The sequence below is a fragment of the Triticum urartu genome, unplaced genomic scaffold (genome assembly GCF_056163025.1).
Source record: "Triticum urartu cultivar PI428250 unplaced genomic scaffold, HENAU_Tu73 scaffold2, whole genome shotgun sequence".
Classification (NCBI taxonomy): Eukaryota; Viridiplantae; Streptophyta; class Magnoliopsida; order Poales; family Poaceae; genus Triticum; species Triticum urartu.
Genome location: NW_028260368.1, coordinates 6,240,037 through 6,257,080, shown reverse-complemented (window position 1 = coordinate 6,257,080; position 17,044 = coordinate 6,240,037). Strand labels below are relative to the sequence as shown.

At 36.0% G+C, this 17,044-nt stretch overlaps 2 non-coding genes across 2 annotated transcripts; one reads left to right on the top strand and one right to left on the bottom strand.

Moving 5' to 3' along the window:
- The first annotated feature begins 49 nt into the window (after positions 1–49).
- Positions 50–123, top strand: TRNAW-CCA (transfer RNA tryptophan (anticodon CCA)). The gene has a single exon. It is a non-coding gene; the product is annotated as a tRNA-Trp (tRNA).
- A 16,648-nt stretch (positions 124–16,771) lies between these two features.
- Positions 16,772–16,844, bottom strand: TRNAF-GAA (transfer RNA phenylalanine (anticodon GAA)). The gene has a single exon. It is a non-coding gene; the product is annotated as a tRNA-Phe (tRNA).
- Positions 16,845–17,044: the final 200 nt, after the last annotated feature.

Here is a 17,044-nt window from a genome sequence, read left to right as displayed (position 1 = left end):
GTGAGATACATTAGGAATAGAAAAAGATTTTCTTTTTGAATGAATGAAAGCGCTCTTAGTTCAGTTCGGTAGAACGCGGGTCTCCAAAACCCGATGTCGTAGGTTCAAATCCTACAGAGCGTGATTCCATCTATTTTATGTCGAAGCAGAGTAAAATAACTTAACAAAATTGAATTGTAACTCCAATTTCAATTTGACCTCCTCTCTGGTCTGGAGGAGGTCAATCAAAAAAAAAAAATGACTCAATCAAAGATCCAACTGATCCCCACGCCTGTATTGCAAATACGCAGTCACGAATAATCCCGCTAAAGTAATAGGAATTAGGCCTAAGACGATTCCAAATAGAAAAACTTCAATCATTTCGATTTGTTCGAGGGGATAAAAAAAGAGGTACGATCTATCCCTAAATAGTACTCTAAATTATCCACGAATCTCAATGACCAAGAAAAGAATTCCTAATTAGTCTGGAAAAGAGTCGTAGAATGCCAGGAATCCCAAAGAAAGATTTTTCTTTTCTGAATTATAATTATTCAGTCAATTCAAATAAGGCGTATCTTGTTCAAGCCAATAAATAGAGCTGGGGTTATAGTTAAAGCAGCCAGTAGAAAACCAAAATAACTAGTTAAAGTAAGCATGAAAGAGTTAAATTCCATTTATTTTTTTTTACTACACTACATATGTTGGTAAAGCATTTACCTAAGTTATGGAAAATTCATAATTCATCAGTTATTTTAGATAATACTAAAAAACAAGATAGAGTAAGATACAGAAGTGTAAAAGAAAGTGGATTCATCAGATGATACATGAGTCCCTAATTCCGAATCAAGAGATTTGTTGTGGAATTTGTCAATTGAGTAAAGTAATAATATTAAGAACTAGATCATCTAACCCCATTGAATGAAAAAAAGAAATTCAATTTTCAGGGAAATTTTTGAATAAGAGATAAATAAACAATTGAATTTGAAAAAAAAAACTTCTTTCTATTTTGGATAATTTCTTTTTCAATAGGACCCTCTTTTTGGAGTGAACGATCGAATATTCCCCTATTCCTTCTTATTTTAACTGATTGTATTCCATATGGAATAAGAGGAGAACAAAAGCATTCCACGACCTGCCAAGGGGCTGTTAAAAAAAAAAAAAAAAGAAAGCTCTTCCTTGAATTTACTTTATTTTTATTCCTTTTTCGAACTCCAACCAAAGTAGATTCGAAGACGAGTCACTTCAATTATCCTTTTAAGTTCTATTCTATCTTCTGTCTTTCCCTATTTCATCTCGTAAAGTTCCGCGCTCGCAGTTTGGTCAAGAAAGTTAGACCTAATCCAACAAACAATACAAGGATGAATTACGAATTATGAAAGGATAGATTTCACATATACTTGTCCTTGTATTGTGTCAGTATGAGAATATCCTTCCTAAATTATTTATCCAAACCTATTGATCATTAACTTAGATTTTCCCAAGATTTTGGCTGCTATTCCGAATTACTCTATTATTCCGAAGCCAATGAAAAGTAAGTAGAACCTACAAAAATGGGGTTTTCTATTGATGCCTTGAATAACATATAGCTTACCTATAGACAAAAAAAAAATAAAAAAGTAATTATGTTTCGGAACCAGGCAAAACCAGATTGCTGTGCCATAGGAAGGATAGCTATACTAATTCGGTATACTCAAAATACACCTTTGGTACAAAATTGACAATCTCACAAGGATGAAATATCAGTAATTTTCTATTTACTGGTCGATCCCATCTTTTACGGAATCAATTCCTTTTTTGAATGTACAAAAATTTTGGGAGTTCAGCATGTCTGGAAGCACGGGAGAACGTTCTTTTGCTGATATTATTACCAGTATTCGATACTGGGTTATTCATAGCATTACTATACCTTCCCTATTCATTGCGGGTTGGTTATTTGTCAGTACGGGTTTAGCTTATGACGTGTTTGGAAGTCCTAGGCCAAACGAGTATTTCACGGAAAGCCGACAAGGAATTCCGTTAATAACCGACCGTTTTGATTCTTTAGAACAACTCGATGAATTTAGTAGATCCTTTTAGGAGGCCCTCAATGACCATAGATCGAACCTATCCTATTTTTACAGTGCGATGGCTGGCTATTCACGGACTAGCTGTACCTACTGTTTTTTTCTTGGGATCAATATCAGCAATGCAGTTCATCCAACGATAAAACAAATTCCAACTATAGAACTATGACACAATCAAACCCGAATGAACAAAATGTTGAATTGAATCGTACCAGTCTATACTGGGGTTTATTACTCATTTTTGTACTTGCTGTTTTATTTTCCAATTACTTCTTCAATTGAGAGAAAGAAAGAGACTAATAAGAATTCTCTTATCCCATTTGGAAGGATACCATCCTTATAACTACCCATGACTGTTTTTGTCTCTAGCATGACCAATTGATAAAATGTGGAGGAAAGTAGGGGAAATGGCCGATACTACTGGAAGAATTCCTCTTTGGCTGATAGGTACTGTAGCTGGTATTGCTGTGATTGGTTTAGTAGGTGTTTTCTTTTATGGTTCATATTCTGGATTGGGTTCATCTCTATAGTAATCGGAGGGACCAGATTGTAAACATGAAAAAGTAGGAGCTTAGCGGGTCCTTACCCCCCTTTATCTGATTAGAGCGGAAAGGACCCGCGGAATTTTTATTTTACTCTTATAACGCGAATTGAATCTATTCGATTCACTCTTATGAAGCAACAAGAAAAAGAGATCACTCGAGGATCCAATATCTTATTCCACGAAGGAAGTATCCTGAAAATCCTTGATTTAGTTTCGAGTAATAAACTAATAAAACCTTAATCAAAACTATTCAACTAGCCTAAAAATAAAAAAACCTTCAATGGAAGAGTTTACTTTTTTTTTGCAAAATTTCTGTAAATTTGAAGTTGAACTTAATTAAACAAGCCAAGCAATTTGCTCACAATCACAAGAAATTTTTCCCCCGCCATATTTTCTTCCCCTCTGTTTGTCCACTACCTCGGCTAAACCTAAGCAAAAGAAAAAGAGGTCCAAGAGACAGACCCGAATAAAGAAGAAATAGTAATCTTTGACGAATTAGGAAGAAAAAGGATTCTTATTTTGATACAAGAAGAATCGGCACAAGAAAAAGGCTTTTTCTTGTGCCGAATAGACGATTAAGAAGACCTGCAATCCCTCCGAAAAAGAAGAAATTTTAATTTGATTGTTCTCGCCTTTGCCTTGGATTCTCTTCTTTTGCATGGGATATAAATAAGGAATTCCAGACATCTCATAAACAAAAAGCAGTCTAAACAAAAAAAGGATTTCCAAAATAGATCATAGATAATTCTAGCAATTGCCAATAAATCGAGGCTTTTTACCAACTTGATGGTAAGAAATCCCGGGACCTAGAAATTCATTTCGTACAATTGAACCTTTTCAAACTGTTTCTTTTTGAGAACCAAAAAAACTTGTGCCAAAATAACGGATGCGAAGAAGAACAAAAGGCCTTGGACACGTAATGGATCCTGAAGCACGATTTCTGCGTCCCCCTGACCAAAACCTCCCACATTAGGATTGCTTGTTAATGGTTGATCAAGCTTGATGGATTCCCCCTCTGAAACAAGAAGTTCTGGTCCGGGAGGTATAATATCAATCACTTGGCGTCCATCTGATGCATCAACTATGGATATTTCATACCCCCCCTTTTCTTTACGTAGTATTTTTCTTACTATACCTGTTGACGTAGCATTATAGACTGTATTGTTACTCTTGCTACCATCAGGATAGATCTGTCCTCTTCCTCGGTTTCCCCCTACATATATGGGATATTTTAAGAAATGAGCATCTTTCTTCGTAGCAGGATCAGGGGAAAGAATGGGAAAGACAATTTCACTATATTTCTTACCGGGAACAGGGCCTATCACAAGAATGTTTTTTTTATCGGGACGATAACTCTGAAAAGCAAGATTTCCTATCTTTTCTTTTAACTCAGGGGAAATACGATCGGGCGGCGCTAATTCGAATCCCTCGGGCAAAATAAGAACAGCACCTACATTCAACCCTCCCTTTTTTCCATTAGCAAGAACTTGTTTCAATTGCATATCATAAGGAATTCGAAGAACTGCTTCAAATACAGTATCGGGAAGCACAGCTTGGGGAACTTCAATATCGACGGGCTTGCTAGCTAAATGGCAATTGGCACATACAATTCGTCCAGTTGCTTCTCGTGGGTTTTCATAACCCTGCTGCGCAAAAATGGGATATGCATTTGAAATAGATGTCCGAGTTATTACGTATATCATGATCGATACAGAAATCGATCGAGTTATCTGTTCCTTTACCCAAGAAAAAGTATTTCTATTTTCCATGTCCAATCGCAGATCCCAGAATTTCTACAATAAATTAGATAGGTAGCTAAGCTAATCTAGTTCCCTATACACGAATCTGTTGTCATTCTACTGCAACAGTTGTACTGCAATGATGAATACCTTAAAGTAGGTATAAATAGAAAGAATTTTGCTAAAATGGAAAAGGGCTTTCTTTCTAAAAAAAGATGCTTGCTAATTTGATTAATATTAATATCGGGAGATCAAATGAATTTATGCTTCACTAATTGAATGATAAATGACTACAAGCGAAGGAGATAGACGATTTAAACAAAAAAAGACCCAAAATTTCAAACATGTATCTAGAATTACTGGAAAACTACAAACAAAAATAGTGAAAATAAGCTCGTTAGGAGCCCATCCAAAATCGTTGTAGACCCAACGAATTACTAGTTCCCAACCACGGGTGGAGTGAAATCCAACAAAAAAATCAGTAACTAAAAGAATAAAAAAAGCTTTTATTGAGTCATTTAAATTATAGAAGAATTCCTGAACCCAAGAATTCAAAATGACAAGTTCCTCTTTACCCAGAAAAAAAGAACCACTTAGAATAGCCAAACAGATTATATTTGTCGAGAAATGCAAAATGGTATGGAGATGATCCTCATTATTTATTTTGACCCATTGTATTATTTCCTTGTGTATTCCTGTAGGAGGTTTTTGTACATGTGTCTTTAGTTTCCCTTTTATCATCTCGTCCAAGAGAGAAAGTTCTTCTAATTCTATGAATCTTTCTAGAATCCTTTTCTCTTGAATATCAGTTAAGAGAGTTTCGGATTGCCTGGTATTCCACCAATTCTTAATCCAAAGTTCCAGACATTTGTTAAATGAGGAAGAGACCCCCCAAGGCAAAAGTACGATAAATACAAGATATAGTAAAGAAGGCAATGCTTTCTTTTTTTTCATTTTTGATCTGTAAATGGAGTTGTTAATGAATATGCTTCATTCGCTGACTCTATTCCATTCCCTGACTCTATATGATGATATTTCTATTTCATGATATTTCTATTTCTTTGAAGCAAAAACTCTATAGGTTTGATACCCTGTATCTATTCTTCTTTTTTGTATATTAGTTATTAGTGGAATTTCAGTGCATTGGGTTCTTTCTTAGATCTAGATGGAATGAAATAGTGAAATAGAATAAAAAAAAAGCCCTTTCGGATGAAAAAGGAAGAATAGTATGCGATATATCTAACTTGGATAAAAAAAAATTAAAAGCAAATTTCTCTTATCCTCGTTTGTTCCTTCCTTTAGATAAATACTTAAAAATCCCCTTACAATAACAAATCCAATTTAGAAGGGACTTCCTCCCTGTGTTGAGAAAACTTTTCTTCTTCCAATTCTTCTTTTCTTCATTCAACTCAGTTCAAAAAAGATACCTCAAAATACTTCAATTGGTACGCGCAAGAAATAGGCCAATTCGGCAGCTTTTTGTTCAATTTCTCGTGGAGTAAAAAATTTATCATCAGTACGAGTCAAGGGAATGATCCCCTGGCCCCGGATTTCCATATAAAGAATACGACGAGGATAAAGACCCTCTTTAACCTGAATTCTAATTGATTGGATATCCCGCATAAGGAATCGAAGGAAGACGCGACGTTTTATTCCAGGGAATCCCCAACGAAAAATGCACACTATTCCCTCTTTTCTATCGAATCGGTCATAACCACTACCTACATTCCACAAAATAGTACACCACAAGTAGGAGCTAATGAATAGGCCTGCGATTCCGTAGAAAGACATCACGACCCCCTGCGGAAAAAAAAGAATTTCTTGAGATGGAAGTATAGATATAATATTCTTACCAAGATAACTGGAAATCCCAACCGATAAGAATCCTAGTGAACCTAGAAAAAGAATACAGGCCCAGAAAAAATTACCCCTTTTTCGAGAACCTTTTAGAAGTTCTACCCATATGTGTTCTGATCGCCAATTCATATTAGATATACTAAATCCAGCAGCGGTCGATTGAAATTGAGAGAATAAGCTAAATAATTTTGACTTTACTTTTTTTGATTCTGAAATCGCCTTCAGCAACTAGTACTCCTGTGAAATAATAGGTTAGATACATTGACTTTCTATTCAAAAAATATTCGTTGATTCAATTAAAATAAATAAAATAAAACTCGCTATACCTGGCTCTGCATATTCATGCATTTATGCTCGTAGCCTATATCCGCATCCATAACCGTTTTTCATTTGTGTGTAGAAAGTGTGTGTAGAAAAAGCCACATACCCTACCATATTATATTACTTACACTAAAAAATACTAGACAATCTTATTTTTTTGCACATAAAGAAATAAAGAAGTCATTGCAATTGCCGGAAATACTAAGCCTACTAAAGGCACGAAAATAGAAGGTAAGTTTAAATCCGTCATGGAATAGGTGTCTCAATTCAAATTTACTATTTCTATCTAGTCGAAAAATATCTTAAGATTCTTATGATATAATTAAGTATATCTATTATAAGGAATATTGACTATTGTATTGTATTTTTTATTTTTAGTTTGAAAAATATTCTGTAAAAAAAATGAAAGGATAATAAGAAAATTCCAAAAAAGGAGAACTAATTAAAAAGATTTTATTTTGATTTTCCCATCCTCATGGCCTTTCTATCTTTCTAATCTAATTTGAAATTGGATTCAAAAGAAAGCGGTTAGAATTTACTTCCTGCATACATACTTCTCTAGAAGCGCATACAATAATGCGTGGTAAAGGCGGAAAAATAGTATATTCAATCAAAATCAAAGGGCAAATTATCTTACCTACTATAGATCCCCTACTACCCTCTTAGACTTTAAAAGGCGATATACCACCCAAAGAAAGGGTATGAAAATGCCGGGTGGAGTTAGCTTTTCGACGAAGACCTGTCCCGTGCAGCGAAGCCCTGTTAGTAAGACCCCCCGCAATAATGGATTATAGAAGAATATTATTCCAAATACTCCTCTGGACGCATATAGTAGCATTGCGATTCCGAATCTTTTTTATTTATGAATATGAACAGAAAAAATTCATTGTATCGTTGGGTCGGAGCGGAGGTTTGGTCCAGAAAAATTAGAAACAAAACGTCTACTCTACCGCATTGAAGTCTATAGCGCTGTATTTCCACGAAAGTATAATTCTTACCATCAGGATACGATCCTTTCTTTTGAACTAAACGTCTCTACGATGGGTCCAGGTTCTATGTCCAATCCCAAATCAAGGATTTCTCGCTCTTGATCGGAGTCATAAACTAAAAAAAAACTACCTTTTTATCCTTTTTCTCAAGGTTATAGAAAACTTCCTTATCTAGTTCTAGCATTTTGAAAAAAAAAAAATGCTTCTTTTTTTACACACAGTTCGAGTCACTTGTTGACTCACGATTACGCCTGTTAAAAGTTTCAAACGTCCTCTTTTTTGAAATTGAAAGAGAGTCCTATAAAAAGGTCTAACTTCCAAACTATGTCTTTTTTCATTCATTCTCCTTTAGTTTTTTTCTCTATCTAGAAGTGGAATAGAATAACCCGGTTGAAGGGTAATGATCATACGTCTGTAATGCATTGTATGGCCCAGAATAGGTCCTATTCTTCTACCTTTTCCAGGTAGTCGATGGCTATTCACAGCTACCACCTTAACACCAAAGAAGAGTTCGACCCAATGCTTTATTTCTGTCTTAGTGAATCCCGATTCGACATTAAAAGTATATTGATTCTTTCCCAATAAACGAAGACTTTTTTCTGTAAATACTGCGTATTTGATTCCATTATCATTATCATATGATAATACTATATTTTATTATTTTATTATTTTATTTGTATTTCTTTATTGTATTATACCTTAATATATATATTCTAGATATATAGAATAGACGAATCTCAATTTGTCAAGTCTCATGATCATATCATGATCTATTTTTATTCGGCTCAATCTTTTTTTTCTAAAAAAGATTGAGCCGAGTTTAATTGCAATCAATTAGAAGAATAAAGAAGAATTACTGCATTTCATAACTGATTTTTTTCTCTTTTTATTTCGTTTCTTTTTTATTTATACCTTCTTTATCTTTAGTTTTATCTAGTTAATCAATAGTATCTACCGGCTCGAACTCGAATTTGATCGCCTTCCATACTTCACAAGCTGCGGCTAGTTCAGGACTCCATTTGCAAGCTGCTCGGATAATTTCATTACCTTCGCGAGCAAGATCGCGCCCTTCGTTACGAGCTTGTACACAGGCTTCTAAAGCCACTCGATTAGCTGCTGCACCAGGTGCATTTCCCCAAGGATGTCCTAAAGTTCCTCCACCAAATTGTAATACAGAATCGTCCCCAAAGATTTCGGTCAGAGCTGGCATATGCCAAACATGAATACCACCTGAAGCTACCGGTATAACACCTGGCATGGATACCCAGTCCTGAGTGAAAAAGATACCGCGAGCACGATCTTTTTCAATAAAATCATCGCGCAATAAATCAACAAAACCTAAAGTCATTTCGCGTTCCCCTTCTAACTTACCTACTACTGTACCGGAGTGGATATGATCTCCCCCAGACATACGCAATGCTTTAGCTAATACACGGAAATGCATACCATGATTTTTCTGTCTATCAATAACTGCATGCATTGCACGGTGAATGTGAAGAAGTAGGCCATTGTCGCGGCAATAATGAGCCAAAGTAGTATTTGCGGTGAATCCCCCAGTTAAGTAGTCATGCATTACAATAGGAACCCCTAATTCTCTTGCAAATACAGCTCTCTTAATCATTTCTTCACATGTACCCGCAGTCGCATTCAAGTAATGCCCCTTGATTTCACCGGTTTCGGCCTGTGATTTATAAATAGCTTCGGCACAAAAGACAAAACGGTCTCTCCAGCGCATAAATGGTTGTGAGTTTACGTTTTCATCATCTTTGGTAAAATCAAGTCCACCACGTAGACACTCATAACACGCTCTACCATAATTTTTTGCGGATAATCCCAATTTTGGTTTAATAGTACATCCCAATAAAGGACGACCGTACTTGTTCAACTTATCTCTTTCAACTTGGATACCATGAGGCGGGCCTTGGAAAGTTTTTGAATAAGTAGGGGGAATTCGTAGATCCTCCAAACGTAGAGCACGTAGGGCTTTGAAACCAAATACGTTACCTACAATGGAAGTAAACATGTTAGTAACGGAACCCTCTTCAAATAGGTCTAATGGATAAGCTACATAACAGATCCATTGGTTGTCTTCCCCAGCAACAGGCTCGATGTGATAGCATCGTCCTTTGTAACGATCAAGACTGGTAAGTCCATCAGTCCAAACAGTTGTCCATGTACCAGTAGAAGATTCGGCAGCTACTGCAGCCCCTGCTTCTTCGGGCGGAACCCCAGGCTGAGGACTTACTCGGAATGCTGCCAAGATATCAGTATCCTTAGTTTCATACTCTGGGGTGTAGTAAGTCAATTTATAATCTTTAACACCAGCTTGAAATCCAACACCTGCTTTAGTTTCTGTTTGTGGTGACATAAGTCCCTCCCTATAACTCTTGAATTAAGAATTCTCACAATAACAGGGTCTACTCGATGTTAATTAGGCGTAAATGAAACTTTAGCAAAAATCTCGTAAAACAAAAAGGATATTCAATTAATATAATATCAACTCATTAAAGAAAATTGAGGGCATGCTTAGGTTAATGAATATGTTTCATTCATATATAATGCGTACACCCTGTGTATGTTCTATCCTATAGGAATTCCAATATAGGAATTCGATAGGAATTGAGTTGTTGTTATGGTAAGTTAACACGGTTCGTTATTAAACCATGGATTTGATTTACCAAATCCATAATTATTGTATACTCTTTGATAGATATAGCGCAACCCAAATTAATTCCTAATCCTTATTTTACAAGTTCTTAATAGTTCTCTTTTCTTATTTTGAATGCAAATACCTAACTAAATACTAATAAAATTCTTTGTTGACAGCAATCTATGCTTCACAGTAGTATATATTTTGTATATCGAAGTCCTAGATAGGAAAGTAGAGTAGGCACAGATCCTCCACAAAAGGCAAAATGTATATGAAAAAAAAGATTGATTGAACTTTCCAATGGACTCATTCCATGAGTAAACGATTGAATGGGATTCGCTTGGGCAACGAAATCAAGTCCTGGTCCCCTTTTCTCTCTTATTGAATTAACTAATTCATTTCCTTTTTACTTTTGGATTTTTTTTGATTTGATTTGGCATTATTCAACAATAAAAAAAGAAAAATTTCGACAAATTCCTTTTTTTTAATTATGTGATAATTATGAGAACCAATCCTACTACTTCTCCTCCCGGGGTTTCCACAATTGAAGAAAAAAGTACAGGTCGTATCGATCAAATTATTGGACCCGTGCTGGATGTCACTTTTCCCCCAGGCAAGTTACCTTATATTTATAACGCTTTGGTAGTCCAGAGTAGAGACACTGCCGATAAGCAAATTAATGTGACTTGTGAGGTACAACAATTATTAGGAAATAATCGAGTTAGAGCTGTAGCTATGAGTGCTACGGACGGGTTGATGAGAGGAATGGAAGTGATTGACACGGGAGCTCCTCTCAGTGTTCCGGTCGGTGGAGCTACTCTCGGACGAATTTTCAACGTTCTTGGGGAGCCTGTTGACAATTTGGGTCCTGTAGATAGTAGTGCAACGTTCCCTATTCATAGATCTGCGCCTGCCTTTATCGAGTTAGATACGAAATTATCCATCTTTGAAACAGGTATTAAGGTCGTCGATCTTTTAGCTCCTTATCGACGTGGAGGAAAAATAGGACTATTTGGGGGGGCTGGAGTAGGTAAAACAGTACTGATCATGGAATTAATCAATAACATTGCTAAAGCTCATGGGGGCGTATCCGTATTCGGTGGAGTAGGGGAACGGACTCGTGAAGGAAATGATCTTTATATGGAAATGAAGGAATCCGGAGTAATTAATGAAAAAAATATTGAGGAATCAAAGGTAGCTCTAGTCTATGGCCAAATGAATGAACCACCGGGAGCTCGTATGAGAGTTGGTTTAACTGCCCTAACTATGGCGGAATATTTCCGAGATGTTAATAAGCAAGACGTGCTTTTATTTATCGATAATATCTTTCGTTTTGTTCAAGCAGGATCAGAGGTATCCGCTTTATTAGGGAGAATGCCCTCCGCAGTGGGTTATCAACCTACTCTTAGTACAGAAATGGGTTCTTTGCAAGAAAGAATTGCTTCTACTAAAAAGGGATCTATAACTTCGATTCAAGCAGTTTATGTACCTGCAGACGATTTGACCGACCCTGCCCCTGCCACAACATTTGCACATTTGGATGCTACTACCGTACTTTCCAGAGGATTAGCTTCCAAGGGTATTTATCCAGCAGTAGATCCTTTAGATTCAACCTCGACTATGTTACAGCCTCGGATCGTTGGCAACGAACATTATGAAACTGCGCAAAGAGTTAAGGAAACTTTACAACGTTACAAAGAACTTCAGGACATTATCGCAATTCTTGGCTTGGATGAATTATCGGAAGAGGATCGTTTAACTGTAGCAAGAGCAAGAAAAATTGAGCGTTTCTTATCACAACCGTTCTTTGTGGCAGAAGTTTTTACTGGTTCTCCAGGAAAGTATGTTGCTCTTGCGGAAACTATTAGGGGATTTCAACTAATCCTTTCCGGAGAATTAGACGGCCTACCTGAACAGGCTTTTTATTTGGTGGGTAACATCGATGAAGCTAGCACGAAAGCTATAACCTTAGAAGAGGAGAACAAATCGAAGAAATGAAATTAAATCTTTATGTACTGACTCCTAAGCGAATTATTTGGGATTGTGAAGTGAAAGAAATCATTTTATCCACTAATAGTGGCCAAATTGGCGTATTACCAAACCACGCCCCCATTAACACAGCAGTAGATATGGGTCCTTTGAGAATACGCCTCCTCAACGACCAATGGTTAACAGCGATTCTGTGGAGCGGTTTTGCGAGAATAGTTAATAATGAGATCATCATTTTAGGAAATGATGCGGAACTGGGTAGTGATATTGATCCGGAAGAAGCTCAAAAGGCACTTGAAATAGCCGAAGCTAACTTGAGTAAAGCTGAGGGTACGAAAGATTTGGTTGAAGCGAAGCTCGCTCTCAGACGAGCTAGGATACGAATCGAGGCTGTCAATTGGATTCCCCCATCCAATTGAAGACAATCCAGTGGTTTATAGTTGATACAAAGAAAAAGGGAAGAGGGGTAGAAAAAGTTATTAGATAGCGAAGCGAAGTAAGTCCAATGCTATCTAGTAATTTTTCTACCTACTTACCTACTATTGGATTTGAACCAATGACTCCCGCCGTATGAAAGCAATACTCTAACCACTGAGTTAAGTAGGCAATTTATCACCACAAAGGAAGACCCATTACTTCGATCGATTATATATTGAATCCCTTTTCTAAGCAATACCGCTCTGTTATTGGTCTGTTATATACTAAATACTAAACTAAATACTAAACAGATACAGATCAAAGGGGTATCCTCTGGCATTAGAAAATATTCATCTTGACAAGAAATTATCTATATGTTAAGATATCTCTGATAAGGGCTATAGCTCAGTTCGGTAGAGCAACTCGTTTACACGTGCGCCAATGCTTTTCAAAGGAGCTTATTATGCAATGAACATAATCGATCTTATTGCAAAATCAATGTCTTACTTCATAGATTCGAGAGAATAGGAGAACAGTAGCCTGACAAACAGTCGGTTCAGTCCGATTCAGGTGCCAATTCAGGTGCCTAATCAAATAGAACCCTTATGGATTTGCTAGTTGATAAGGTAAATATCCAGCCCACTAAATGCTAGGCGTAATGAGGATAAGGGCCTCCAAAAAACTTCTTTTCGTTCTATGAACTTTAAGGTGTATGAAGTCTCATAGTTAACTCTTGCAGTGGAACGATAGAGACTCCATTTCACTTAGGTTGATTTAATTTAGACCGGAGGCAGACCTAAGTCAAGGTAATCCTCCTTTGAAACACTTTGGTATTGCTCCTAGATAGATCATAATACAAAAAATCAATCAGAGCACAGGGAGCCATCTCATTATCTTTCCGTAAAGAAAAACTATGGTGGACTAACTGATCTTTAAATCAGTTTATGAAAGAGCCCAATGCAAAAAAATGCATGTTGGGTCTTTGAAACAGTTCAAATCATTTCGATAATAATCCGTTTGATCTGTTTTACCGAGAAGGTCTACGGTTCGAATCCGTATAGCCCTAATATGCCCTTTTTTAGATTTTAGGATCTCTATCCTATGTTTTCTTTAGTTTAGTATAGTTTTCATTTTCTCATTAGTATTTGTTTATAGACTGGATAGGCGCCTGCGACATAGAATAGAGATAAAAGCATTACCAAAGGCTCATTCATCGAAAATCAAAATCATACAGACAGGAAAAGAAAAACGAATTTCTATCAAATCAATAGAAGAAAGGATCCTTTCCCTGATTTGAATCCCGTCCTCCTTCAAATAGGATATCTCTAGACTTCCCTATAATAACTGCAATGATTTTATCCATTTTGCGAATTCCTACTTTGTTTTAAGTATATTTATTACTTTGTTTATAGATACATTATGTAAATTGATCAACTTTAAATAGAAAAAATAAAGTAAAGAGTAAATAAGAAAACAGAATATTCTGTCTCATAGTTCTGAAATAGAGTTCTTTATTTTTATTTTATAGTATTACTTCTCATTAATTATACTGCATAGATTAGTCCTACTATCTTAATTAGGTTCTAATTTAGTAGTATTCTCATTTTTATTTAATAGTCTCTTATTATTTTATTATTAAATATTAAATAAAGGATAGAGCTATTCTTTTTTCTAGAGATTCTAGAGAAAGCGAGACAAAGTGAAACGAGAAAGTTTTCTTTATATAAGAATTAGATCTACATACACCATATCTAAATAGAATGGAAATCCAAAAGAAAGGGAGTTGGGATTCCATTGGATGAATCTTTAAAGAAGATGCAGCACAGAGGAAACAAAGGCTAAACTTAAACTAAGCGCTTTTGTTTGAACAAAAAGATTCTTGTTTCACCGAGGAAAAGAGAGAAGTTCTGGATAAATTGACAATGCTGAATTGAATTGACTAATTTAAGTTCCGCCTATTCCACATTAATGGGAGTACATTATGTTTCTGCTTCACGAATATGATATTTTTTGGACATTTCTAATAATAGCAAGCCTTATTCCTATTTTGGCATTTTCGATTTCAGGACTTTTAGCCCCGGTTAGTGAAGGACCAGAGAAGCTTTCTAGTTATGAATCGGGTATAGAACCCATGGGAGGGGCTTGGGTACAATTCCGAATACGCTATTATATGTTTGCGCTCGTTTTTGTTGTTTTTGATGTGGAAACCGTCTTTCTATACCCTTGGGCAATGAGTTTCGACGTATTGGGTGTATCCGTTTTTATCGAAGCTTTGATTTTCGTGCTTATCTTAGTTGTTGGTTTAGTTTATGCATGGCGAAAAGGAGCCTTGGAATGGTCTTAACTGAATATTTAGACAAAAAAAAAGAAGGAAAAGATTCTATTGAGACAGTTATGAATTTGATTGAGTTTCCCTTACTTGACCAAACAAGTTCCAATTCTGTTATTTCAACTACACCAAATGATCTTTCGAATTGGTCAAGACTCTCCAGTTTATGGCCCCTTCTATACGGTACCAGTTGTTGTTTCATTGAATTTGCTTCATTAATAGGCTCACGATTCGACTTTGATCGTTATGGATTGGTACCAAGATCAAGTCCTAGGCAAGCAGACCTAATTTTAACAGCCGGTACGGTAACAATGAAAATGGCTCCCTCTTTAGTGAGATTATACGAGCAAATGCCTGAACCAAAATACGTCATTGCTATGGGAGCCTGTACTATTACAGGGGGAATGTTCAGTACGGATTCCTATAGTACTGTTCGGGGAGTTGATAAGTTAATTCCTGTGGATGTCTACTTGCCGGGCTGCCCACCTAAACCGGAGGCAGTTATAGATGCCCTAACAAAACTTCGTAAGAAGATATCGCGAGAAATAGTTGAGGATCAAACTCTATCTCAAAATAAAAATAGATGTTTTACTACCAGTCACAAGCTTTATGTTAGGCGCAGTACTCATACAGGAACTTATGAGCAAGAATTGCTCTATCAATCACCATCTACATTAGATATATCTTCTGAAACTTTTTTCAAATCCAAAAGTTCAGTACCTTCCTACAAATTAGTGAATTAGGAGAGGGGCTCTTTTGTGTAGAAAAATAAAAAGCAGGGCAATCTTTCAAACTTGCATCCGAAATGTGAAATATTTATACAAAGAGGGAGAGATGAAGACAATGCAGCAGGGTTGGTTATCTAATTGGCTAGTCAAACATGAGGTGGTTCATAGATCTTTGGGCTTTGATCACCGAGGAATAGAGACTTTACAAATAAAAGCAGGGGATTGGGATTCCATTGCTGTCATTTTATATGTATATGGTTACAATTATTTACGCTCCCAATGTGCTTATGATGTAGCACCCGGTGGATCTTTAGCTAGCGTGTATCATCTTACGAGAATACAATATGGTATAGATAATCCAGAAGAAGTCTGCATAAAAGTCTTTGCCCAAAAGGATAATCCTAGAATTCCGTCTGTCTTCTGGATTTGGAGAAGTGCCGATTTTCAAGAACGCGAATCTTATGATATGGTGGGAATCTCTTATGATAATCATCCGCGCCTTAAACGTATCCTAATGCCTGAAAGTTGGATAGGCTGGCCCTTACGTAAGGATTATATAACCCCCAATTTTTATGAAATACAAGATGCTCATTGAATGATAAGAAATTCATGCTCACTTATACAACACAACTCCAGATTTTATTCAAGTCAAGGAATATTTTTAGGTTCTTTTCCTAGATGAAACGGAATACCTATTTATAATTAATTCCTAATTATACAAAAGCATTCCAGATAGACTGAGCAAAAAAAGGGTTTCATTTGGATTCCCCTATTTTGAAAATCGCATATTAATTTCCTTCATATGAACAGAAAAATAGGATGACTCAAAGAAGTTCTCTACCAGGAACTTTGTACCGCGCACATTACTTAGCACAACTAGGAAAATAAGATAAGATAAAGATAAGCAAGACTAAAAAAATATTCGTCGGAATAGCGGAATACAAAATTAAGAAACGCAAAAAAATAAAGGGGAATCTCACCCCCTTCTTTATCATAAAGAAAAGATATATTTTAAAACTTCTTTAAAAAGAAAAAGAAGTGCCTCTATATTTATATTATAGATTTATCCACTTAGATGAATAAATATTATTAATGAATATGTATCACAATCCATCTCGAGGTATTTGGATCAATACCTATTCGGTGGATCTTTTTTTTTTTTTCTCTGCCAGGAACCAGATTTGAACTGGTGACACGAGGATTTTCAGTCCTCTGCTCTACCAACTGAGCTATCCTGACCTTTTCTTGTGCATCATCCTAGTAGAGTATTTGTATCTATGTCAATTAAAAGGACTAAAAATTAATTAAAGTATTTCAAATTTTAAATTTGAAAATGGGGGGGGTAGTCCTATGCATTGTGCATGGTTTACTTAAATAAAACTTAAAAATAGAGTGAATGCGAAGAGAACTCAATGGATCTTATCCTATTCATTGAATAG